Here is a 27,926-nt window from a genome sequence, read left to right on the forward strand (position 1 = left end):
AATGGATATCAACTCAATGAGGGCAGGAAGTTTAGTTGCTTTTTAAGTTCGGCTTAAGATATTTAAATCCTATTTCTATCTGATATAAAACTTAAGATCTATTCAAACGAGACTGCAGGCCCTTAACTAATGAATTGATAGGTTTCCTGATAAAATTTTAATAAAAAGGAATGTATTATCGCCATGTAGGAACACGTGTCCATAAAAATCATTATATTTTCACCTTTCGTCATTATATATTATCGGGCAAATGCAGGTGCATGAATAAGTGTGCGATATTTAAGGAATGTACTAAAAGTTATGCACAGGAAACGGCCTGCAATCCCGTTTTTATCCGGATTATAAATCAGCAATATTGATTTTTCTCGGTGCATTCTGAAAAAAAGACCTTAAGATACATACCATTTCCTTCATATTCCCTTTAGCCTTACAATACCCCGATTGGGGATGCCATAGTCTCACTGGCCCCAGACGGTTGGGAGCAGTTGGAACTCTTATGCGGATTTACATTAAAATTAAAAGAAAAACCTTAATGTACAGGACGTAAAGGACGAAAGTATACTAGTCCTGGGTCGATTGTGATTGATTTCTCACCGAAACCCGCTCACGAGCTTCTGAAGAGCGAGCGGGTTATTTTTCGTCAGCACCCGGGTCTCGCGACACATTCTCGCAGCTACTCTCGCGACCTACTCTCGCGACCTACTCTCGCGACCTACTCTCGCGACCTACTCACACGAAAGTGACAGAGAAAGGACGAAAGTATATTGAATGACGCAGAAACCTTGAAAAGTATGTGTGGTAAAATCATGTTTGCTCACGTGAGAAATGTATGGGTTCGCAAAGAACGCACGGCTGATGTAAGCGTAATTAGTAAGATTAAGAAAGGGACGCTTAAATGGTTTAGGGATTTAAAGCGAATGGACGAAGAAAGGAGCGTAAATAGAATATATGACGCTTATGTGAATGGTAGAAGAAGTCAGAGACGCCCGAGGAGGAGACATGGAATGATCAATTGAATCAAATACAGAAGAGACATGGCACGATCAATTGAATCAAATACAGAAGAGACATGGCACGATCAATTGAATCAAATACAGAAGAGACATGGCACGATCAATTGAATCAAATACAGAAGAGACATGGCACGATCAATTGAATCAAATACAGAAGAGACATGGCACGATCAATTGAATCAAATACAGAAGAGACATGGCACGATCAATTGAATCAAATACAGAAGAGACATGGCACGATCAATTGAATCAAATACAGAAGAGACATGGCACGATCAATTGAATCAAATACAGAAGAGACATGGCACGATCAATTGAATCAAATACAGAAGAGACATGGCACGATCAATTGAATCAAATACAGAAGAGACATGGCACGATCAATTGAATCAAATACATGAGTGAACAGAAGTGTATGTATGAATGTGAATGAAGCAAGGAGTGTGTGCCAAAAACGAGTTCAAAAACGGTGCATCTTCCATGCCTGAAACATTTTGACATGGAATATTATTACCAGGAACATAATTACCGGTCACGATTCTCATCGGACCTCCCCAGATTACATTTCCATTCATTTCAGCCTCATTTATTCTCTTGATTCTCCTTTCTCCATCCACCAGTACTACTAATTAACTAACCGTCTCGCTGTTTCTGCTCAGGAGTAGGCAGAGAGGATGGGCCGTGTTTGAACTCGGTTTTGACACACACCTCTTGCTCATTCATATTCATAATAAAATTAAAAAGCTTATTTCACCACCTTTATGGATATGTTCAGAAAAATTCCATTTATTTGGATTTTATTGCAAGGCGGAAATATCCAACCACCTAACAAAATATGCCAGGGGCCTTGAGGGGTTAGTAAAATCAACAAAAAAATAATGCAGCCTCGGTCAACTTGTTGAGATAATTTTAAAAAAAATGTATTAAGCCTGTGACAGACCACGCGACATTCTCGTGGCTTGGCCTATTTCAGAATGAAACTTGCATATCGCTGAAATAGACCAAGCCATGATGCGTATAGCGTAATCTGTCAGCATCATTATTCATTATTACGAGCACTTAAAAAAATTGCCTTTCTACTGTCAGTCACATATTTATAATAAATATAAATAAAATAATATAAATATGGTATGAAAATTTCAACCCTGAACGTGTTAGAATTAACTTGGGGAATTCCTTGAAGAACTATCACGAAAGTCCAAAGCAAATATTTCACATTTTAATACCGAAATTATAATGATAACTTTTTAATCTTGTTTCTGAAGCCTTACACTGATCGGCTATGGGTACCTACCCAAGTTGAATACTTTATTCAGTGTTAAACTAATTCTAACCGTCTGGAGTAAGTTAGACCATGCCATCCCCGATCGGGGTAAAACATTTTCCTAGCAAATTTTCTATGTAAATAAAGTACCTACTTATAAAATTTTTATAATTAAGCAGCTACTTTACCGCTTGTCTAAATTCACCAAAACTAAACTTTCCAATTTTGAAAATGAATCGGAGTTATAGACAGATATATGGAGTTACAATTGAAATTAGTATTATTTTAATTTTACAATATTTAAAAGGCGGTTGGTTAATTCACAAAATACGCGTCAATGTAATTAAGTATCAGGAGTGTTCAATTATAAAAAATGTATGTATTAATGTAACTATGATCTATATTAAAATAATAAAAAAAAAAAAAAAAAAATATTATTTGAAGTTTAAATTACATTTTAAGGCGATGCCATACGTAGTTATGCAAAATCATGTGTTTTTGGTTTGCAAATTTGGTCGCCTATAAATGTTTCAGATGCTTTAATTAAGTACTGCGAGTAGAATACATCTTGGCCTTTGAAATAATCGAGTATTTTTTAGAAATATTTTTATAAGCCCAGAAAAAATAGTGTAAAGACCTATGAAAACTGATTTAAAGTTCAAAATCTCATACTTACGAACCCATTTTCGGTTACGATTTTATTGTATAATGTGGCAAATTAAGTTATTTATAAAATGATAGAAAAAAAAATTATGCCTGATCATACACAAAATAAAATAAAAGGCACTTTTTGGCCATGTTTTTTTCTTGCATAAATCAAAACAGGCGGATGGTGTTAAGCGGGAATTTAAACCTTATCGCCATCTACGTAAGGGTTGTTATTGATAGCGGTTCAATTAAAAATATTACACGACGTAGTGCATCGCCTTAAGGGTAAGGTTGGGTGGCGTAGGGTTAACACATCATCTGAAACAATTCAAGTAGGGTAGGGTAACACATCATCTGAAACAATTAAGGTAGGGTAGGGTTAACACATCATCTGAAACAATTAAGGTAGGGTAAGGTAAGGTTAACACATCATCTGAAACATTTGAGGTAGGGTAGGATAGGGTTAACACATCATCTAAAACATTTGAGGTAGGGTGGAATAGGGTTAACACATCATCTGAAACAATTAAGGTAGGGTAGGGTTAACACATCATCTGAAACATTTGAGGTAGGGTAGGATAGGGTTAACACATCATCTGAAACAATTGAGGTAGGGTAGGATAGGGTTAATACATCATCTGAAACATTTGAGTTAGGATAGGATAGGGTTAACACATCATCTGAAACAATTGAGGTAGTGTAGGATAGGGTTAACACATCATCTGAAACAATTGAGGTAGGGTAGGATAGGGTTAACACATTATCTGAAACAATTGTGGTAGGGTAGGATAGGGTTAAAAAATCATCAGAAACAATTACGACAGATTTATCACAGTATTTCCATGACTTGGCTAGTATCTATTATCGTTAAAACAGAGCCACGGGAAATAAGAATAATTATTACTCCTGTTTAAGGGAGGGAAATAGTGATGGGCATAAACGAGACATATATTTCGAAAATAGATTCCAACAATAATCGTTTAAAATAACTTATTCTAACATTAGATACTGAACAAAAAATAAATCAAATATTTAGATTTATTCAATGATTAATTGAATTTAAAATCAGATTTAATTAATCAATCGAATGGGCACTACGAGACAGATATATCGATCGACATATAAGATCGACGCCATCGATATTCTTGCGTTCTGTTTTAAAATATCGACCTAATAGTCTATATCCGTTCGATAGTTTGGCAACATCAAACGATTATTTCAGCGTTTTCTTAAGTGGATGTTTCTATTATGGCCACCATCACTAAAGAGAAATGATAAAAATAATTTAAGACTTTTACGTGGTTTGTAAACAAATTGCGCACGGGATTGGACGTTCGGACACTCCGGCGAAGGAATTTGATAAAAATGAGAAAAACTGGACAATTTTGTGTTGTTTTTTAATATAGTAGTTCGTGCAAATACGCAGCGAGTTAATTCGAAATACGATGAAGTCCTGAGATATTAAAATTGTATTTAAAACCAAGAAAGCAAATAATTTTTAATACGTTTTTTTTTTTTTCTTTTTTTTATTATTTTAATATACATCATATGGGTTACATTTACATACATATTTTGCAAAATATAATATTAAGGTTCATATATGGTCATGTATACCTTATCAGAAAAGAGGAGCTCTTGTGCCTGATAAGGGAGCCACGATTCTTACTTAGATTCATAATTCATAATGAGATATAATAATAATAATATAATAATATATATTATAATAATATATATTATTATAAATAGAGTCATTAATACTAAAAATTATAGAAAGCATATAATCAAAGATACAAATCAAATTGATGATTTGTGTAGAAAATGTTTGGCTTTTCCGGAAACTATAGAACATATTATATCGGGATGTTCTATATTAGCACCGTCCGAGTATACATTTAGGCACAATCAAGTTTTAAAAATAATTCACCAAAATTTGGTAATTAAACATAACTTGATTGACTGCCGTAATGTAGTACCATATTATGAATACGAACCAAATTCATTTTTAGAAAACGAATTTTATAAAATATATTATGATAAAACTATACTAACAGACCGAGCGATTAGTCATAATAGACCCGATATAGTTTTACATGACAAAATTAAAAAAATAACTTATATCATTGATGTTGCTATTCCAAATTCCTGTAATATTCAAAAATCTGTTAGTGAAAAAATAAGAAAATACACAGATTTAGGAAATGAAATAAAAAGAATTTGGCATTCTCAGACTATAAAAATATTACCATTCGTTATTTCGGCTACTGGCATTATACCTAGCTCTCTAATTAAAAATTTAGGCGTATTAGATCTATCAAAAAATTTATATATAAAGATGCAAAAGTCGGTCATTTTGAATACATGTAGGATAACAAAAGATTTTTTTTTAAATATTTATGTTGAGGGATCAGTAGGATTTATAGGCCCTGTTAGAAGTTCTACCGAGCCGAACCCTCTGATATGAAAATATCTGGAGACGGTGAATTTTTTTTTCCCATTTGATATCTGGTGATTTGACGTGTTGTTGTTCTTGTATTGTTTTGTATTTATTTTACTTATATAATGCACTTACATAATGTTGATTGACTAGCTGATCATTTGTGGAAAAGTGAGTGGAAGGGTTAAGTTTTTCCTTTGGGGAAGACTTAACCCGGACAACTAAATCGGAAGTTTAAAGTATATATATATTTTTACGTGTTATATTTTACTCTTGAAATAAGGGGAGAAAATGTGAATTAAGTCCATTTCATTTAAGCAAGATCATTAATTCATTATGTCATCATTTTATATGATGGCATATTTAAGCAAGTCAAAATGTGTAAAGAAAAAATAATCAAAGAATTATTATTTAAACTAATAGAAATGGAGACCAGTTATTTTACACCAATTTTAAAACAACACAAATGCAATATTTACCAAGCCACAAAAAATTACAATCCCTTCTGAATTGGACTGTATTATCAACCAATCAGAACAAAGGAAATAGAATAAACATTTAAGAAAAAACTCACATTAAAAATAAATATTTTTTATTTCATACATGATAACACCTCAAAATAACAATTCAACACACCTATAAAAAGTGTTATAAAGTTATGAAAAGTGATGAAACAAAAACAAGTTTACATTTATATGTAACCTATTTAACTTAGTGTTATAAAGTTATGAAAAGTGATGAAACAAAAACAAGTTTACATTTATATGTAACCTATTTAACTTAGTTTTTGTTTCATCACTTTTCATAACTTTATAACACTTTTTACTGGTGTGTTGAATTGTCAGTTTGATGAGTTATTCGGTCACCCATATTATGATAGACAACCAAATTAGGATCGTAACTTCCTTATCAGGCACAAGAATTCCTCTTTTTTACGTACATATAATTTTTTTAAACACAAAGGCACTGCCTGTGCGTGGGTAATATAAAAAACTAATAAAATAAGAACATAAATAAACTTATTAAACAAACAAAAATTTTAAATACTACATCATGCAAGTTGTAGGGTAATTTTTAAAGGTACGGTATAATAATTCAATATTATTTGTGAAGAAGTGAAAAATAAAGTTTAATCATTTAATATTAGTTTTTTTTTAAGTTAATTATTTACATATTTTTAAAAATAAAATAACATGTTAATTTGGAAGTTAAGTTAAAGGCAAAGAATTTAAATAAAACATCTAAATCATAAAGGCATAATTTTATTTCATTTACATAGTTTAATTTTTTATTAGCCATTTGTGTTTGTTTTGGTAGAATATTAAATGTACGCGGATCAACAAAAAATAATAATGATAAATTATTCCTTATAATATTTTGTAAAATATATATGTTCAACGTTAGTAATTTTCTTTAAAAAAAATTAATATACATATCCATATAAAAAAAAAAAAATCAATGTACGTAATGATACAGCAATGTTTATCGAAACGTAGGTAGGAAATTTGCGTCAAAAAACCGTAATACCGAATTAGAAATGTTTGAGAAAAATAATAAATCGAGTATTATTATCCTAATGAGTGCACGGTTTAGGATTGTTGTGAACGGATGTGGCGCCCTCTGTTATTTTCAAAAAGAACCGTTGAAGTTTTCAAACAGCGAACGGCGTCAGTGGGTTTTGTATCCGCTAGTTTATTATTAATACATTAGGTTTTTTTTTTTCGTTTCCTTTTTTAAGCATTATGGTTTTAAGAATTCAATTTTCAAGAAGATATCGGAGGGAGTCATGGATGTGCGCTAAATGTAAAATAGGACAATCACCGCTCTCCAGCAATCTCAACTCCGTCGACTCTTCAATTATTCTTAGCGAAATCAAGAAACTCTCCTCCCAGCTGCAATCAATGAATTAAAAAACTGCTTCCTTTGAACAGACACTCGTTCATAACAATAGCACCATCGAAGACTACACTAACGTAATTTTGGTTTTAGAAGAAAAGCTAAAAAAATGGATAAGCTTGAAGCCGAAGTAATCGAATTAAAAAAGTTCGTAACTTATCTGGACAAAACAAACAACGAAAGAGAACAGCAGCTGCTCCACAATAACATTGAAATTTTCGGTCTCCCCGAAAATAAGGATGAAAACCTAGCAGAGAGTCTAATAAAATTCGTAAAAATCTAACGTTGGACAAATCATTAAAGAAGAGGACATTGAATTCATTACTAGAGCCAAACCTCGCAATCATTCTCAGGACGGAATAGCAGCAGCTCCCCGTGACGCCCGCCATCGAAACGTGGTGGCTAAATTCATCTCCAAAAGGAAGAAGGACGAACTGCTTGCGGCCATTAAAAAGAATAAGGGGGTCGACTGCAAGAGCGTAGGTGTTGCAGGAGGTAAAATTTTTGTTAACGATCACCTTACCAGAAAAAACAAATTGATACTTAGATCAGCTTAAGAATTTAAAAATATAAACAAATATGATTTTTTATGGGTACGAAACTCAAAAATTTATATTATAAGAAAGAATGTTACCTCTTCTGATATCCTCGTCGTCTATTTCAAATTTCGGAAGCACACCTCTGGGGTACTTTTTGTGTTAGTTGCGAATATGTTTAACGAATTTGATAACGAAAGAAGGCTTTAATAGCTTGAAATAGGAGCTTTGTATAAATAATGTACAGAAATAGTTAAATAAGATAAGAACATACATTAATCATGGATGAACTAAAATGTTATCTTGGTAAGTTTTAATGGTAACCTTAGTTTATTTTTTGGCTAGTGAGGTAGGTGAGGGTAGTTGGATTACATCTTACAATATTTTTAATATAATGGTTTTTATTTTCAAATATATTTAGGTACTTTTAGTAAGAAATTGTAAAAAAAACTTTGATCGTCGTTCGTGCAATATTATATTATATAATGTCTCCTTTGCGGATGCTATGTGGAGGTTTTTTTTAAGGAAAGGAGGGAGAGGAAGATCTGTGGAAGGAAAAGGTATGAGGGATGGGTAGTAATCTGGGGTTCCGTGTGTCTAGAAGTGACTGAAGTTTGAATTCGTTCCTCCCAGTGCGATGCAAGGCGATGTGTTTTAGGGAGCAAAAAAAAAGTCGGCAATACTCCGATGTTGTTGATATATTTAGTACATTAATTTCAATATATAAGCATACCTTATTGAAGTTTTTTTATCAAGTAGGGGAATATTTTGATAAACGTATTTAAATTGACAGTATTACGGTATTTTGTCGGCTGAAAGAAAAAAAATATTTTGGATTTTTTATTTTTATATTTTGTACCTACATACTGTGTGGATCAAATTCAACAATATTTTTTTATTTATATGTGTGTTTTAAACAGTCATTTCCTGCACTATATACGAATATAATTTCGTAAATATTGTTATATATGTATGTAAAAGCCTTAATAGGCGTAAAATAAATAAATTACTAATATAGGAAGAAAAGTCACATTTCAAGGACTCCTTTAACGTCTAATTATTAGGCGACATATTATGTAATAACTTATGAAGTGGTCGAGGGTAAGGCTCTCGACTATCAAGCTGGAGGTCGCGGGTTCAAATCCCGGCGTGAGCAAGTAAACTACTCTCAGTATCATTCTGGTGTAAGACCACCGTTCAGAATTGAAACGTTGCTTGAAATGGCTCTGAATGTGTTTGGTGACCAGATCTGAATAGCCAGGTACTTCACCTTCCAACTACCCCACTTTACACATCCCCATCTCATTGCCCTCCCCACTACCTTCAGCCTTAAAACATACCTCATATTGGGGGATCCCATAATTTCACTACCTCCAGACGGATGGGAGCAGTTGGGACTCTTGCGCGGTTTCACATTAAAAAATGGAAAAACTTTAGTTTTTTTATAGCCAATATAAACTGCGTGGCCCAAATGGGAAACCTGAACAATATTGTTTTATTTTATTTATTTATTTTGGAAAATCAACAGATTTCAATCAACAGACAAAAAAACTAAGGGTTCTGTACCCGTGGCCTGAGAGTTTTACAAAAAATACAATATTGTAAATAATAAATAAAAAAATAATAGAAGATGTAAGAACACAAATAAATAAAAAATTAAAGTTAACTGATATACATAACCAGCTAAATTTTAAAAATTTAAAGTTAACTGATATACTAATAACCAGCTAAATTTTAAAAATTTATGTTAACTGATATACTAATAACCAGCTAAAATTCAAAACATAATGTATTGTAACATTTCAACACAGCAGCAATCAATAAAAGCACTACACAATAGCAATAATAACAATATAATAAATGTATACCTACAACTAAATTGAACACATGAGTATAAATTGGAAGGCAAGTAACTGGAAAGGATTCAAAGCAACAACATGATAACTTCCAGTAGAATATTTAAAATTATTTAATGTTAGTTATTAGATATCTTTTAAAGGTTCTATATATATATATATATATATATATATATATATATATATAAATCCCGCTACCGATGTGGCGACCTTTCACTTCGCATCCTTTTGACTACCACCGCTTATGGTAGGTTTAGAAACAAAAACGCTGTGAATGTTCACTTATATATAGTTATAGAATAAAGTGATCGTAACAGAATTTGCCATAAATCGTGTTTTAAGGGTATTCATATTTTTGCAAGGTACATACATTTTAGAGTCTTTTGGACACCCTCTCATATTGCTGCCCTTTTGGTAACCGCATATATCTTACGAATATCACAGTACATTACGTTTTTAATAAGGCGTCCGTTCATTACGAACATTTAACGACTTCCGTATATTCCCGTATGCCATACGTTTATATTCCGATGCTTTCAGAATCCTTTTAATTTGGTCTTGATTTGGCACCGGTGTATATCCTATGTATATGACGATACGCTGTCATTGAAAAGACGAGTCCATACAAACAAAGGTTAATTTGACGACATAATACATTAATTTAATTTGCTTGTCTAGAATGATGCAAATTTAATTTTAAAAGAATAGCATTCCGAAAATTCAAAATGGTGAACGATTTTATGATACATTTTATATTAGAAATAACAGAAAATAACGTAATTATCTCCCTTCACGTCTGTCGAAATTGACTATAGATTTTGGCTTGTATTTTAACGAACCGCTTTGGCTCTAGCGTTATGTTTGTCACCAATAAGTATTCTGACTTAGTAGCTGCCTTTCTACGATGGACGACAATTGCGAAAAGGTTTATTTCTTAAAAGAAAGATAATCATTCTCGGATTTCGTAAAACCTATCACTATTTAAAAATCTCCTACTACCGTCATTATAAGCGGCAGATGTTGGTTGCTTATTCAGTGATGGAGGACTTAGCCAGCCAATGAAACCAGCCAGGCCTTGACTGGGTGGGAACAAATGGTATTAGCCAAATGAATTGAATTCACTGACAGTGAAACCGTAAGATTGGTAGAAAATTAATTATTTTTCTATGCTTAGAAACAACAACGAAATTTTGCCAAATTTCATAGTTAGCGGCGGTCATCTCAAGTCAGGTCTCCAGCGACAAAATGTTTTCAAAACATTCGACAAAAACAAAAACATTGGGACAGGGCCACTTTTCGAAATAATTGCATAAAGCCGGGCAAGGCCGGATCATCAGCTTTATATCTATCTACATGCATAATATATAAAGATGTTTGGTTTGGCTTTTTATACAAATCTACAGTTTTATTGCGATGTTGATGAAATTTTGCATACTTGACGATAAGAATAAAATAAAAATTACTACCTACATCCGAATTCTAAAAATTGTGTGTAAAGCCCGGCTAATCTAATATAAATATGTTTCAAAATTTTATTTTAAAATCTGGGAACCCTTTTAAAATTAGTCTCGTGATAAAGGCAAGATAATCTCTCTATATATCTAAACAACACAAAATCCGTATTAGTAAACTAATAATTTTCTCAACTTTTTTGGCGAACAATAAACTTATCACCGTAAATAAACAAGTTATTGTTTAGATAGAACTGAGTTGGATAAAATTATCACGGAATGGTCATATTATTATTAATTTGATTGATCCCTCTTATATTTATTGGAATCTGTTTCGTCAAAGCTAACAACATCTGACATTAGCGCCCTACCAAATGTTTGTTGGGCGATTGCAATTTTTTCTGATTTTAGATAAAACGATTTCGTTCACTGATATTAGTAATTATCACGAATATTATGTACCTATGTAATGACTCTATTCTACCATTCTAACAAGAAAAAGAGTTGAGTTAGTTTAAGGAAAATTTCATAAACAATTGATTAAGTAAAGGGACCATCGTCCATATTACATCTACTGTCAATAATCAATTATTTTTTTTCATTTAGGACATAATTTTTGTTTTAATTTCCGGCAAATAATCATATTATGATGGTCCGATGCTCTGAAAGGAACCCGCTTGCACAGCGCGGGTGTAAACTGTGCAACCTAAAGTTTAAGTTTAGACTTACGGATTTCAATACTTTTGTTTGTGTGAAAGCACTATGAAATAATACATGATTTTACTTCAATGACAAGCCATCACAGACATAGGAATATTCATATGTCTATGCAAGCCATAGATTATTAAGATAAATGTATTGATTACATAATATAAGTACTACAATAATATCCTGTTATTATCCTATAACGTCATTCGATGTGAATTATGCTGACGAATAATAATATATTTTGCATTTATTTTGAAAAAAAAGTTATCCATCTGTTATATAGTTGGCCATCTTCCTAATATATTTATATCTGTCGCATGATTATTAGCTTTTCTTGAATTTTTTTGTGGTCTCGTGCTCAACAAATTGTTTTATTTATTTATTATGTGTAACAACACTTTTTTTATAATAATATATAAAAATCACTGAGGATACGTGTTCAAATAATAGCTGGAATGCTTATAGTAATTTTTCTATCATCATAAATAACATGAATCTTCGTAGACTCTACCGGCTACCCAGATTTCAACTTGCTACTTAAAGAATATTGTACTATTATATCTATCTTTTACGTGTCATATTTTATCTTTTATGTACTTCTTTTACACAGTTATTATTATATTATGTACTTTAAACTTGTCATACTACTTTGCACAACTTACCTATAATAACGTACCTACTTAATTTGTAAAAGACTTTATTGTGTGGCATTTAAAAAAAAACAACATAAGATGAAATAAATGATCTGTCTTTGAATAAATATTAATGTCACGTGATATTTTAAGATATAATAAACGAATAATCCTGCCATAAGCTAGTTGTAATTTCAACAAGTCCTGGGGAAGGTTACTTGCTAATTCATCAGTTATGCTAATCCTGAAAATCCTCGAAGGGTGTCGTTGTAAGGATATGCCATAGTATCACCATACCATAGTTTCAGCGCCCATGAGGTGATTTTTCAAAATACGATGCTCTAAATATTATCCAATTATTATTATGCACTCTTAGGACCGGTTGTTTCGGAGAATTTGAATAATTCATCAAATTTCAACGCTCATTTTCAAGTTCTGTGAAAGATTTTTTCAAGTTCTGTTTTTATTTCAGTTTTGTCAAGCAACTAGCCTACAACCATATAGTAACATAACTTGAATAGGACTTTCACAGAACCCGAAAATGAACGTTGAAATTTGATGAATTGTTCAAATTCTCCGAAACAACCCGTCCTTAGTGTACACTGTTCACACTTAAGCACGTAGGAACTACCTACCTAGTAAAAAAATATTTTGATTATTTGTAGAGTGTTTGTGAAAAACCACTTCAAGGGCCTAAGATATAACTTATTGCAGGAAAAAAATGTTTACTTTACTTAAACCCATTTTTTACATTGAGGCCCTGAGGAATATAATTTACTTCTGGGCCTGAACATGTCTTTTTGAGGAGAGGAAAGACTGTACATGGGTATTAAAGAGACCCATGATGCATGAGGGAGGAAAAACAGAGGCCGGCAAATCATTCCACAATTACTAAAATAATGTATTGATCAATAGATTAATCAGTAGATATATACACAATGCAATTTGCATGCGTAAAATATTTCTCATCTAGAACAATAAACACATTAGGGAATACAGGTAGGTATACGAACCAAGTTTTGAGGTTATTTAGAGTAATTAAATATATATACTGTTTTTACAATATTATTCAACAGAAAAATTCATATTGTCATGCTATGCTATGCTTGAAAATCTATTCTGCAGTTTGGTATCTTGAACAATTCGTGTCATGATGACGACTACCTACTGCTCAAGTTTTCAGGCACGTAAATGTCAAATAATTCCAAGAGTAATAGGCTATCAAATAGAGATACGCACTACTTTATTAAAACTAAGTATTGCAAGATATGTATGACGATTTTTTCAATTTTTTTCAATGTACCTACCTGCCCAGCTACCTACCTACCTAATTAAAGTCAACTCTTTCTTCGGATATTTCCTTAACCTCATCTGTATGATTGGAGGTTGGCTGAGTGTTTTACACCCGCAGAGGGGAGGTTTTCCTTGAGCAGTTAGAGACAAGAGTTTAAGTTCAAAGTGTCGCTTATGGGTGGATTCATTAAGTCTGAACTGTACGCGGCATTGCACAGTGCTGAAATCCCATACATGAATAGGTACAAAATTAAAAATGGAAACATAAATTGTCGCATAAATAAATAACACTCCAGCAGGTTTGGTGACTAGTGCATGGCGCTAATTAGCAAAGAACTATTTCTCAAAAATAATCTTAGGTAACTATGACAAGGTAATTAGACAATAGTAAAAGTTAGGTTGCTTAACCATTTATTTTACAAAATTCAGAGTTCGAGCATCAGTGTACTTATATTAATATTTGTTTTTTGTATTTAGTTTTTGAGTATGGAGGCTACTAACAAAGAATACCCATATTATTAACTAAGACTACCAAAACATTAACCAAGATTAACTTAGATAAACCAAGATAAACTAAGATTAATCAAGTTTAACCGATAATAACCATGATTAAAGAAGATTTTTGTAAACCTCTCGGTTACAAATTATTATAAGCAATATTATTGTAAGAGAAAAAACTTACAAATTGAAAAAGCTCCCGAGAAAAAATACATGTCACCAATGGGACTCGAACCCACGGCCTTCTGATTACCGGTCGGCAGCTCTACCACTGAACTATGGCGGCTTATTTAATACCCACCAAATTAGTCAATTAATCAAGACATATATCTCGACGCCCTTAAGTGGGAGAATTAAGCACTTATAATTCCTTTACCTACAAAAATGAAGTTGGTTTTTTCAGGTAAGAAAAAAATTAATAAGCAATAATTTTGCTTGCAGAACACTAAGTACACATTGACTAATTTGGCGGGTATTAAATAAGCCGCCATAGCTCAGAAGTAGAGCTGCTGACCGGTAATCAGAAGGCCGTGGGTTCGAGTCCCATTGGCAGCATGTCACTTTATAGGTGACGTTTCGATAGATAATTTTGCCTTAAGGCGATGCACTACGTCGTGTAATATTTTAAATTGAGCCGCTATCAATAACAACCCTTACGTAGATGGCGATAAGGTTTAAATTCCCGCTTAACACCATCTGCCTGTTTTGATTTATGCAAGAAAAAAACATGGCCAAAAAGTGACTTTTATTTTATTTTGTGGATGTTCAGGCATAAATATTAAATTTTTTTCGATCATTTTATAAATAATTTAATTTGCCACATTATACATTAAAATCAAAACGGAAAATGGGTTCGTAAGTAGGATATTTTGAACTTTAAAGCAGTTTTCATAGGCCTTTACATTATTTTTTTCTGGGCTTATAAAAATAATTATCTAAAAAATACTCGATTGTTTCAAAGGGGAAGATGTATTCTACTCGCAGTATTTAATTAAAGCATCTGAAACATTTCTAGGCGAACACATTTTCAAACCAAAAACACTTGATATTGCATTACTACGGATGGCATCGCCTTAACTCACTTACGGTAAAAAAAACTTCCAAGTGTAACCGCAGCCTTACAATAATTATTGCTTATAATAATTTGCAATTCTTGTGCTATGCATAAACCTTACCTTATAAACATTAAGTTAATTCAAAAGAAAATTAATAACCTCTCTGTTTGCTGTGTTATTTTAATTTTTGTTTGTTGTATTTGTTTATCTAATATAGTTTTATTTTTATTATTACTAACTTTACTTTGTTTTAAAACTTTCTGTGATGTTAATATTGTACTACCAACATGTAAAACCCCTCAGGACGCTTGTAAACCCACTTCCAGTTATATTATGTTGTTCTTCTACTTTTTACGTCTATTAGTACATTTTTTAATTGAATACCACACAAGAGTCTCAATCGCTCCCGTCTGGAGTCAGTGAGACTATGGCCTATCCCCAATTGGGGAATGTTGTGAGACTGAAGGTAGGTGAGGGGAATGAGACGAGGAAGAGGAAGGTGGGGAAGTACCAGGATATTCAGTTCTGGTCACCAAACACAGCTAAAGCCATTCCAAGCTAGCTTAACACACTTTAATCGGGAAGGGTAGTTCTTCCCGTTCGCGTTCGGTCGATTGATGCTTAACGTCGGAAGTGTATTTCTACCTTCTGCGCCCGACGCATTTCAATGGCAGAAAAGAAGAAATTATCCGATGTTTTTATATGAATATTATAAACCAATCTCTCTGTAAAGGTTCCAACTATACGTACGTAATTATCAAATTGTAATGCAAGTCTTTTTTTAGTATTTATCTTGGAATCTTTTGTGTACATCGATATTTCAACTAAAATGACCTATATTATTAACACCTGACACTTGATAGGTATTGCGTTTGAAGTACAATGAAATAAGTAATTTAGATAACATATTCTGTTATTATAATAGTTCAATTCCTGGAACGAGAGTTTTTATGTCCCTGGAACTCGAAACAAATCTCTCTATCTCGGTTCCGCACCCACTCAACTACCGAGTGTCTGGCGCATCTAACAAAAGCAGGTATCGGCGAACACAGTAAGGCGGACCATAATAAATATTTACAAGTGCATGGCAGGTTTTAAAAAGCAAATTGTCCTACGGTTGTGTTCCGAGGAGATTATTTTAAATTTCATTTTAAAAAATAACCAATATTATTAGCATGTTCCGATGGTTTTTTGGGTGGCAATTGCACACGTGGTATTTGAATGGGTAATAATGTGTTACTCTGACGATACTAGTGATGTGGCAATTGTTTTTGTTTTTATAATGATTTGGGCTTGGTGAAAATATAATAATTTGTAATTTTATAAAATTGAAACCTAGTTTATACTTTAAAAATTGAACCCTAATGACCCAACAATGATTTTGTTTTCGATTTAATTAGTTGCATTAGAAATAATACTTGGTTTTCGGCTAGAAATTTTATAGCTTGGGTATGCTGAGTTAGTATGTAGAAAATTTTATTAAAATATTTCCATTATTTTCGAAGATATAGCGATTTAATAAAAATTAAAGAAATTCGCACGGGACCTTTATTTTCGCCCATTTTCAGCGGTCTGCCGGTGAAAAAATAACCCGATCAAAGTGTGTTAATAAAACACCAAAACATCATACAAATAAGAATACTGAAGGGGTAAATAAAATCATATAAATAAGTTGCCTTCGTGTGGCGTAGCTGAAATTTTATAAGTACTTGAACCCCGAAACAGCCGTCACAATAATAAATACAAAAATATTTGCAAAACTCAGTTAGGTATCTGTTTTTTCCGGAATGCGACAAATCCTATTCCAAATAGTTTTTGTCATAAGAATTATATTTATTCGTCATTTCTTTTTTAAAAGTAGCATAAAAACATATATTATTTCCTCACATGTTCACAAATAATGTCATAGCCTTATATTGTAAAGTACAGTAATATTTTTGGCATGGTATATTTATAAACACGGTGTCTTACAACTATATTATGAAATTCTAAAATGTTGCATTGTAAATATCATTTTTAGGACTTATTTTTAAGTGTTAGGTAAACTACTTACTGAAACCCTTATCTATTGTCTATCTCAAGTAGGAAAAGCAATAAATCTCCAACATTATATGGCAGCTTAAAATTAGAAGTGTTGAAGTCCCACCCGCTATATTACCGTCCGAACCATAATAAAATTAAATTTGCATCTTCCGAAAAAAATATTTACATTGCTAACGTCATGTTCAATATCTTTTATATTATTATTTCTGTTTTACTCTGTACCCACTTATATTGTACCTACTTTTTATTTTCAACTAATTTTTTTAAAATTGTTTTTTATTTAAATTTATTTAGGAAACTTATAGTCGTACAGTGAAATATAACAATAAACATGAATATGTTATAGACCAATTAAATTCCATGAAATGTTAAAGAAGTACATAATATTATTAAAGATACAGTTTTCGCATGGTTATAGGTACTAATTGAAAATAATAAAACAAACTACGGAAGACAAACGAATCAGTTAATTTGTTAATTATTAAATGTGCGAGGAACTTTTGATTTCATCACTGAACACATGATCCTTCCTGAAAGATTCGTAAGTATCTTCGACTCCACACGAAGTAAAGTTCCCTCCACATAATAGTATAATTTTCCCAAAAGTAAAAGTATTTTTAGTTATTAATTATTAATTTAGTGAGTTGCAATTTATTTGATTTCAAGTTGAAAATCTCGTAAGGTATTAGAAGTTTCACACATACGTCCTATTATAGAGTTTTGCGCGTATTTGGATTTACAGTGAGATATTCTAAATAAATCGTTCGATCTGGTGTTTTGTTTGGGGCAACGAAATGCAATCTTTTCTAACAGATATGATGAACGAACAAGACAGTTCACGATTTTGTATAAGAATAAAGCATCATAGATTTTTATGCGTTTATATAAAGCGATAGGGTCAAACCGAGCGATACGATAGGTGTTTTATAAATTTGTTTTGGATATTTTCGATACGATCAATATACATATGTTTGATATTGAGGATTCCAAATGACTGCGGCGAACTCAAGTTGTGACCTTACATATGACATATAACATAATTAGGGTGTGTGCTACGGGAAAGGCTTTGCTATGCTTATAATAAAGACCATTTGTTTATAAATTTTTCTAAAATATTTTCAATATGATCCTTAAATAAAATTTTAGAATGTAGTATTAGTCCAAGAGATCTGATTGTTTCTACCCATTGTAATGGTACAAGGTTCAATTTGTAAGTATAATTAATTGCACATTACATTTGCTTAGGTTTAGAAATAGTTGATTGTTTTCGCAATATTGTTCAATTTTGTTAATGTCTTCTTGTAACTGGTTGCAGTCATCTACGGAGTCAATGCATTTATATAATTTCATGTCATCCGCGTAAAATAAGAAACAAGAATGACTAATATTACGTTCCATGTCATTTATATGTAAATTAAACAAGTGTTATGTACTAAATTATATACACTTAATATTGTGATCCTGATAAAGTATCCTTGTAAACGTGTATTCATGTAAAAGCCTTCAAGGCGTCAATTAATAAGTAAATAAATAAAAATAAAACTATTTTGTAAAGGGTGGTTATATAAGTACAGTGGAACCTCTCATAACGAGACTAATTCGTTCCAGAATCTTACTCGTTATGTGAAACACTCGTTGCGAAATAATTTTTCCCATATAAAACAATGTAAAATACAACAATGCGTTCCATACCGAAAAAATAATCAATTTTTATATTTTTAACATTTATTCAAATAAAATTACATACTAATAAATTGTTAATGAGCCTTACCCTTAGGAGTACAACCTGGAATGCGATTTTGATTTAAAAAAAACTATAAAAAGATCGAAAAAACTAGTTTATTACTTGTGAATTTATGACAAATAATTGCAGTACAACCCTAGTATGCTATTTATATTTATGAATTAATAATAAGAATTTTGTTATCCGCCAACTTGTCAATGTAACGGTTTTATTTATTTTTGTTTGTATGATCATTTTGTATTTTACTTTAAATCTGAGATACTTGCCAGTATTACCAGAAGCATTCAGAAAGGTGATTGTATTGTAAAGACAGTTGTTAGGTACATGCGTACCTATTGTTTAGTATTATTGGAGACGCCATGTGAGACTTTGTAGAGAAATTGAAATTAGTTCTTTTTTAATTTTTTTATTTTAATAAATTGAATACAAAGAAGATGATACCATAGAATTAAAATGCTGTAATTTAATAATAAAATATAAAAATAATGGACTGGAGTTCCTTATGGTTGTTTGTTTAATGTTTACCAGTTAATTGTTTTCTTATTTGTACATTTTTCTGCAATGTTATGAAGGGAAAGGAAGGTCTGGGAAGAAAAGGGTATGAGGAGTGTGTAGTAAACTAGGGATTATAGTGGACAGTAGTGATGATTGGTATGAACCCAACCCACCCATTGCGGCGCAAGGCGATGAGCCGAGAGAATCCGGCTGGAGAGGTCACCCCAAATGTCCCCGAACGCTGTTGCTGGGTCCGTTTCGGTCACGAACCGGCACAACATTTGCCCAACTAGTTGATGAGGCAGCACACCCTCAGTCGTCAGTCTGAGGCTCAGGCCCCGGCATTACCAAGCGGCCCTGACCGCGGTAACCGGTTGTAAACAGTCATCGCACCCACCACCCAGACCCGGGCAAACATTACCCCATGAAAACAGACACACCTGCTAAATCACGAAACGTAGCCAACCACTTGGTGTGGCCTATGTCAGGGGTGTTGTGTCATTAAATGGTTTCCAGGGAAGTGCTACCCATACCCACCTTCTAAATTTCTATTTGTGCTTTTTAACTTCTATTTAGAACGAGTTGCTTTCATTGTATCGACAGTAATCAATACTGTATGTAAACAAGACATTAAAATGGTTGGTCGCCAAATAAACTCTAAAACGTACAGACGTCAATACTCGGTATTAAATTGAAAATAGATACATTTGAAATAGTAAGACATTCGGGACCACTGGCAAAACATGTGCTGCAACGTCGCAAATAACCAGCCACCGCGAGTTGAAACGAACCGGCAACATTGTTTCCTGTCGCCACTAGCTATGAAATGCAAAAAAACGTACCCTTCACGGTCACCACAACAGGCTAGATATGAAATGCAGAATACGTCGTTTCCAGTCGCCACTAACGGCTAGGAATAAAACGCAGAATACGTCGAACACGGTCGCCATTTTAGTCTAGTTATGAAAGGTCACCACTTTAGGCTAGATATGAAATGCGGAATACGTCGTACCCAGTCGCCACTAAAGGCTTGTTGTGAAATTAAGAATTCGTCATACCCAGTCGCCACTAAAGGCCAGGAATGAAATGCGGAATACGTGGCTGTGTATATAACCTAGCGCCAAGCTGCCTGGCGACAGACTCCGGAACTTAAATATTCGAAAACGTGCACCCCCAGCCCAATTTGGCGACCAGGACTAATTTCGCTGAGATGCTTGTAACGACATCTATTATTGAACTGTGTAAAAATTTTGAGAAAACAAAGTGGCAACCGTATATCGGTCGCCAAATGTCGGTGGTCGCCACTTTAAATGCATATTTTCCCATGCTGGTCGCCAAATAGGCGGTGTGATATATATATATATATATATATATATATATATATATATATATATATATATATATATAGACAGAAGGGGAGAACAATCAATAAAAACCTTTTTTTTTTGTTTTGAGCTTTTAAAAATACAATTTGAACAAGATACCATGAAATGTTTTAAAACAATTAATTATTCCATACAAAGTTCTACAACCCAACATTTCAGTAGATAGGTACTATTATTTAGCTTATTTTGTTATATTCATCTTCGTGAAATATATGTCATGCACATTCTGGAATATTCTAGAATTTGTAATAAATTACCAGTTTCCTTACCCTCCCAGAGTGAAGTCTATCTGTCGGTACCAATCTGCAAAACATGAAGATATCAGGGAGTGACAGCCGACGGCAGGAGTGCTGAGAAGTTCAAATAATTTCCTTGGAAAGTTGTGAACATCCTGGAGGCGGCGTTAATATTAATATCCTAGGGGTGCCTACCTACCACCAGTACCTACTTCAGTGCGATGTGTGAAAATAATCTAGAAAATTAACCCCGAAAGTCTCTGACACTTTGCAATGTACTTCTACTTAAGTGATTGATCAGAATGCAGATTTCGCGGAAAATACACATAGAAAACTTAAGGATTTAACTTACTGCTAATTTTTTTTTTCATGTTCTCCATAAAACGGTTATACACCAATATATCATGGAGAAGATTACAAATTAAAAAGTTTACAGAGGCAGTTTTACTATTTTGTGACATGTGTTAAAAGATAGTTACTGAATTGTCTTTAGGTGACATTGAAAATGTCGATGGCTAATGCAGAGTCGTTAAGTAGTTGAGTCGCTCTGTTTATTGGCGCGTTCTGATAGGCAGAAGTCCTCGCTTTCGAAGCATATAAGAGTGCATGGGATCTCCCTCGAGTATAATTGTTAGGGACATAAAAGTTAACCTCTTTCAACATAGGCGGATTGTGTATTGTACCAGAGATTAACTTAAAAAAGTGTTTGCCTAAAAATATTTTTCTGCGGGCTTCTAATGTATTGAAATCGAGCATTCCTGTAGTATATTCCTTCATATACAGGTAACGCATAAACCTTTTTTGTACTTTTTCTATTTCTAAGATATGGTTTTGTTCAGAAGGGGCCCAAATAATGGAGCTGTATTCCAGGATGCTGCGGACAAGTGCTTCATATGTTCTCCGTATTGCAATTCCATTAGTAAACGATCTCGCATTACGAAGAAAAAATCCAAGCATTTGATTAACAATCTTATAAAATGATTCGTAATCCTGTTAAAAACGGGACTGCAGGCCCTTAAATAATGAATTGATAGGTTTCATGTTAAAATTTTGGTAAAATAATTAATGTACTAACGCGACGTCAGGATACGTGTTCATAAAAATCATTATATTTTCACATTTCGCCATAAAACGCAGATGCATGAAACACGTGTTCGGAAAGTACTGACATGTGATTATGAAATGGCCTACTGTTCCGTTTTTCACAGAATTTTAATAAAAATACTCACTTTTCTCCGTGCAGATTAATTCGCTGTTTTTGAAAGTAAAATACTGTTGTTTTAAAGCAGAAGAAAGACTGTCAAATTTTAGTATTGAAAATCGACAAGTGAAATTAAGAGGAAGCTACAAGCCAAAAATGTGTATGTTCTTGGTATACCTTATATTGCAGGTAATAGTCATTAAAATCGCTTGACAAACGGAGTCTAGAAACGTTCGATTTCAAGCACAAAAATGGTTTTTATTTATTTTGTAAATAATTTTATAAGAAAGCAAAAAAGTTAATCAAGTGATACTGTCACAGATAATCTTATCTATAATACGGTATTTTTTAAAGTTGTTGTACGACACTATTTCGTTTTATATAAAAATATTTATTGAATAAATTAAAAATCTTTTTTAACTGTTAAAGTTGTTTTGTAGAATTATTAACACGAGTTCCGACATCGTGATAATATAAATAGTATACGAGTATTACTAAAAGTTTATCAGGAAACCTGTGAATTCATTCGTTAAGGGTTTGAAATCCCGTTTTTAAACGGATTACCAATAATTTGAAGAGATTCTTAATTAAATAGCAATACACATTTTTCACCGTGCATGTACGGTTCCACGTTAACTCAACAAGATGACAATTCAACACATTAAATGTTATTAAAAATGATGAAAAAAACAACCTATAAACCTAACCTAATTTTCCTAATTTTTGTTTCATCACTTTTCATGATTTTATATGAGTTTTTAGAGGTGAGTTAAATGTCATTTTGACAAGTATCCGGTCACCACTAGTACCTAGTACCTATCGCCACGCGCCAGTACCTACTGTCAGTTTCTACTTAGTACCTACCTTTCTCTGGTCTCATTTGGGCGCGACATTGAAACCTCAAACAAATTTAAAGTTTTATAACAAGTTTGGTTCATGACATATTTCAAATTGCGTAAGGGAGTACTATGAAATCAAACGTTAGAAAACGTCATTTGCTCAAATAAAGATGAAAATCAATGACAAAAAAAATCGTAAATTTAGTCATTATTATTTATCTTATTTCGTTCACTAAATGAAAAATACACAATATAACAAAAAATTGGACGGCTTACGTGATGGAGGGGTAAATATCTCAACTAGCAATCCAGAAGTCGCGTCTCAAATCCCGGCGAGCGCAAGTTATTTTTATTCAACTAACCCTAGAAAGCTGACGTTCGTCAAAATGACGAATATCACATCGCATCGTCAAAATGATGAACATCACATGCAAAACTACCCTTCTCTTGTGAATGCTTTTACCAAAAAGTGTAGCCGTCACAAGTCAACCTAGTGGCCACTTACGTTCAATTGTTTTTGAGATACCCACTAATTATTTGATATATAAATTTTGTCGAATGATAAGTTCAATGGTTTTGTTGGTATTCATAGTTTTTTCAACTTGAGCCAAAAAATATACCCATTTCGATGATTGAAAAAGGCCAATTTTTCTTAATGCCCTTTCCGCCCTTGCATAGTTTCTTCACTGAATTCATTAAGCCCCCGCATGCCCAATTTCTGCCGATTTATAACAAGTTTCTCGGTAACTTTTAAAGTTCTAAAAAAAATATGTATTATTTTTTAAGATAATATCGATACATTTGTTATGCCGAAATGTTAATTATATGAAATTAGCTCGATAGAAAAATTGTTAAAAACACGTTTGGTTCTGTTATTTAATATGTTATAGACATGAAAAAAATCACAGTGTATCTTTAAATCCAACTAAAGCATTTGTCGAGAGATTTTTGTTTTATTTCAAACGAGTCACGTTTTATTAAATATTTTCACCATTGTCGTTTAACTGTAATTCCTTTTTAATATTAGCGGGCCCCCTCTAACATTCTTATTTACATATCTCCCTTTCAAACCATCTTTAACCGCTTATTACGGGGGCTTATGATTTTGGCTTTATTTTAGGGTAGTGTCTCGTCTTAAAAGTGAGTTATAAAAAAGCTATCATACAACATTACAATATGTGAGGATAGTATATAAATGACAGTTGGTCATAAAACGACAAGGAATTATTACAAAAAATATTAGCGTAGGTTAAAAATAAAGCCTAAGTAATAAAGCCCGCACAGAGTTGGTATGCAAAAATAAAAATTCACGTCACATATCGCCTAATATGATATTCAGCAAAACAATGCAATGACATGTCAATGCATTATTTGATTGCAATAAATAACCCGAGGTGATGCAACACACACTGATGCATTCGTCCCGTCCAGATGTGCAATGTGCAGCATTAACGACTGCAATATATACTCGGGATTTGAATTACTCGTCAAGACCGAAACCTGCATTCTGACAATTATTACCAGTGGGTATTTCCTTTTTTTCATGTATTTTAATAAATATAACTAACTAACTAACTAACTAACCATCACGCCGTTTCCCCGCAGGGGTAGGCAGAGAGGACGGACCGCCAAACAACTCGGTCTTGGCACACACTCCTTGCCTCATTCACATTCATACATCGTCTCATACATACTCTTCTATTGTTCTGACTCTTGACATGGCCCGACTCAAGTATCTGATTCACTTGGTCGTGCCATGTCTTCCTCGGGCGTCCCCGACTTCTGCTACCATTCACATTTGCATCGTATATTCTCCTTACACTCCTTTCTTCGCTCATTCGCTCTACATGCCCAAACCATCTAAGCGTCCCTTTCTTGATCTTACTCATTACGCTTACATCAGCCTTGCACTCTTTGCGGATATCCACATTCTTCACACGATCATACATGGTTTTACCACACATACGCCTCAGGGATCTCATTTCAACAGCATTCAATCTACTTTCATCCTTTCTTTGCCAGTTCCATGCCTCACTTCCATACATCAGAGTAGGTACCAGCACTCCATTGTGGACTGCTAACTTCGCTTCTTTGGACAATTTTTTGTTAGCGCCAACTGCGTTCAGTCCTCCATTAATGGAGTTACCTGCATTTACTCTTCTTTCAATATCTCTGTCAGCCTTACCATCTCTCGTAAACATGCTTCCTAAATACACAAATTCATCCACCTGCTCCAAGTATTCCTCATTCACAGCTATATTACAAACTGTTTTCGTACTTTCTCTTTCAAACACCATTACTTTAGACTTACTTACATTCATCATTAACTCATTCTTCACGCATACTTCGTTCATCCTAGACACGAGAGACTGCAGATCATCCATACTATTAGCAATCAGCACCGCATCATCAGCATACAACAGGCAACATACTTTCAGATTTCTCAAATTCGCGCCCAATCCCACATCTTTCAATTCTTGCATACAATTATCCATGTATAGATTGAATAACCACGGTGACATTACGCAGCCTTGTTTAACACCTTTTGTGATATCAAACCACCCCGTAAAACCACCGTTCACCCTAACACATGCAACGCTTCCCTCATATAGAGACGCAATTGCCTGAGTCAGATTCGCATTCACTCCATACTTGGACAACACCTTCCATAGCTTTTTCCTGTCGACTCGGTCGTATGCTTTTTGTAGATCTACAAAGGCACAGAAAAGTTTCTGGTTTTTTGCCAGAAACTTCTCGGTTAGCATACGCAATGAGAAGATCTGGTCCATGCACCCCCTTCCACTCATAAAAGCACCTTGCACATCCCATATTTTATCCTTTGTTTCCTTTCTTACCCTTTCAATCAAAATTCTACCATACAGCTTGCCAACTGAACTTAGCAGGCTAATAGCCCTATGATTCCCACATTCCATACGTGACCCTTTACCTTTGTATAATGGCATGATCACTGCCCTTCTCCAATCTAAAGGCGTGTAACCTTCCTTTAAACATTGGTTAAAAAGATTGCACAACCATGTGAGAATTATACGGCTACCTCCTTTAAAATATTCAGCAGCAATATTGTCGAAACCGACAGCCTTGCCATTCTTCATACACTTAATTGATCTTTCTATCTCATCCATGCTAATTTCGGTAACATTCAGTCCATCATCGTTCATATCTGATTCGCCGCTAGAATCACTGTCACTCACTTCGCTTTCAAAGACTTCCTCGAAATACTTCATCCATCTCTCTTTTATTTTTTCCTCATTCGTCAACATTTTTCCATCTTTCGATTTTATTACTTTCATGCTTCCGTTTTCAGGGCCACACCGGGACCTTTTGACTTCCTTCCAAAACAACTTAATGTTTTCTTGGAAATGGTTTGTCATTTTCATTCCTTCTTCCTCTTCCAGGCGTTTCTTTCGTTCTTTCACTCCCACACTTACTTTTTTCTTACATTCCTTATATACTTCTTTCGCTCGATCCTTCTCTTCGCTGGAAGCACTGCCAGCCGCAATCAGACATAACCATGCTTTCTTCTTCTCTGAGACCAGTGCTTTAATATCATCATCCCACCATGCATCACCTTTCTTTCTACCTTGCGTACTTATTCCACACACCTCTCTAGCAGATTCACAAAGACTCACTTTTATGTGGTTCCATGTTTCGTCTATGCTTAGACCATCCATTTTTTTCTCATTCAATCTCATCTCTGCACAATTCACATACTTACTTCTCTCATTATCGTTTTGTAGTTTTTCTATTTTGATTCTTGTTGGAGTTAGTACCGTTTTCACTTTAGAAGTTTTCACTTTAATAAATATAAGACAGAAAATAACATTAATTATGTTCAATACAGAATTATATGAAACTACAACAAAAAAACTCGCTCATCTCTAAATAGTATAAAACAAGGTCGCTATAAGCGTATGTCTGTTTATGCGCTTAGTTCTTCTAAACTGCACAACGGATTTTGATACGATTTTGACTATCATTTAAAGAATTTCTTCCGGAAGTTTTTTTTATATATAATACATGCATATTATTTTATATTTAGTAATATTTTATATTTTATATTTTTAATATTTCTTACTTATCCCTTTGGTTTTGCAAATATATTATTTACTTACTTACATGATTCCATATAATTGAGCTAGGATTCACTCACCAAACACAAGAGCCTCGTCTCTTTATGGTGAGGAAAAGCTATTATTATTTACCTTGATAACACTGTATAATATGTATAATTGTATATTTATTGTAAAAAAAACATACAAAAAATTAATCAATTTACAGTACATTAGTATTACAGAGTATAATCAATGTTAACTAAAATAATTCATACAATTAGTTTTCTCTTTTATAGAAGCTGGCGCTTGTGTCTAGAAGAGTGGTGAGCATTAAGATTAAGAATATTTAGTGTTTGTAATTATGAATATTAAAGTTTATAATTAATTAAAAAGATTGTTTCATAATTTTGGTATTACATTGAACTTCTCTGTAATTGCTTTTAGTAGGTGTTTATCGTTTTCTATTGTTCTGATATTTTCGGGTAGGCTGTTGAAGTATTTTTTCCCTAGATATATGTTATGATGTTGAGCAAAAGCGGTGTAACATTTTTGTGTTGGAAATATATGTTTTTGACGAGTACGACTTTCAGTTAAAAAGCTGCGATTTTGTTTTTCTTTTATTATTC

The 27,926-nt window shown here is 33.2% G+C and overlaps 1 protein-coding gene and 1 non-coding gene across 4 annotated transcripts in view; both read right to left on the reverse strand.

Annotated features, from left to right (window-relative positions):
* LOC149417887 (uncharacterized) overlaps positions 1-27,926 on the reverse strand; it is a 428,973-nt gene that overhangs the window by 215,774 nt on the left and 185,273 nt on the right. The gene's annotated exons all lie outside the window — the stretch shown is intronic.
* On the reverse strand, positions 14,444-14,515 carry TRNAT-GGU (transfer RNA threonine (anticodon GGU)). The gene has a single exon. It is a non-coding gene; the product is annotated as a tRNA-Thr (tRNA).

Source organism: Hesperophylax consimilis, chromosome 14 (assembly GCF_061612785.1).
Source record: "Hesperophylax consimilis isolate HC1 chromosome 14, BYU_Hcon_1.0, whole genome shotgun sequence".
Taxonomy (NCBI): Eukaryota; Metazoa; Arthropoda; class Insecta; order Trichoptera; family Limnephilidae; genus Hesperophylax; species Hesperophylax consimilis.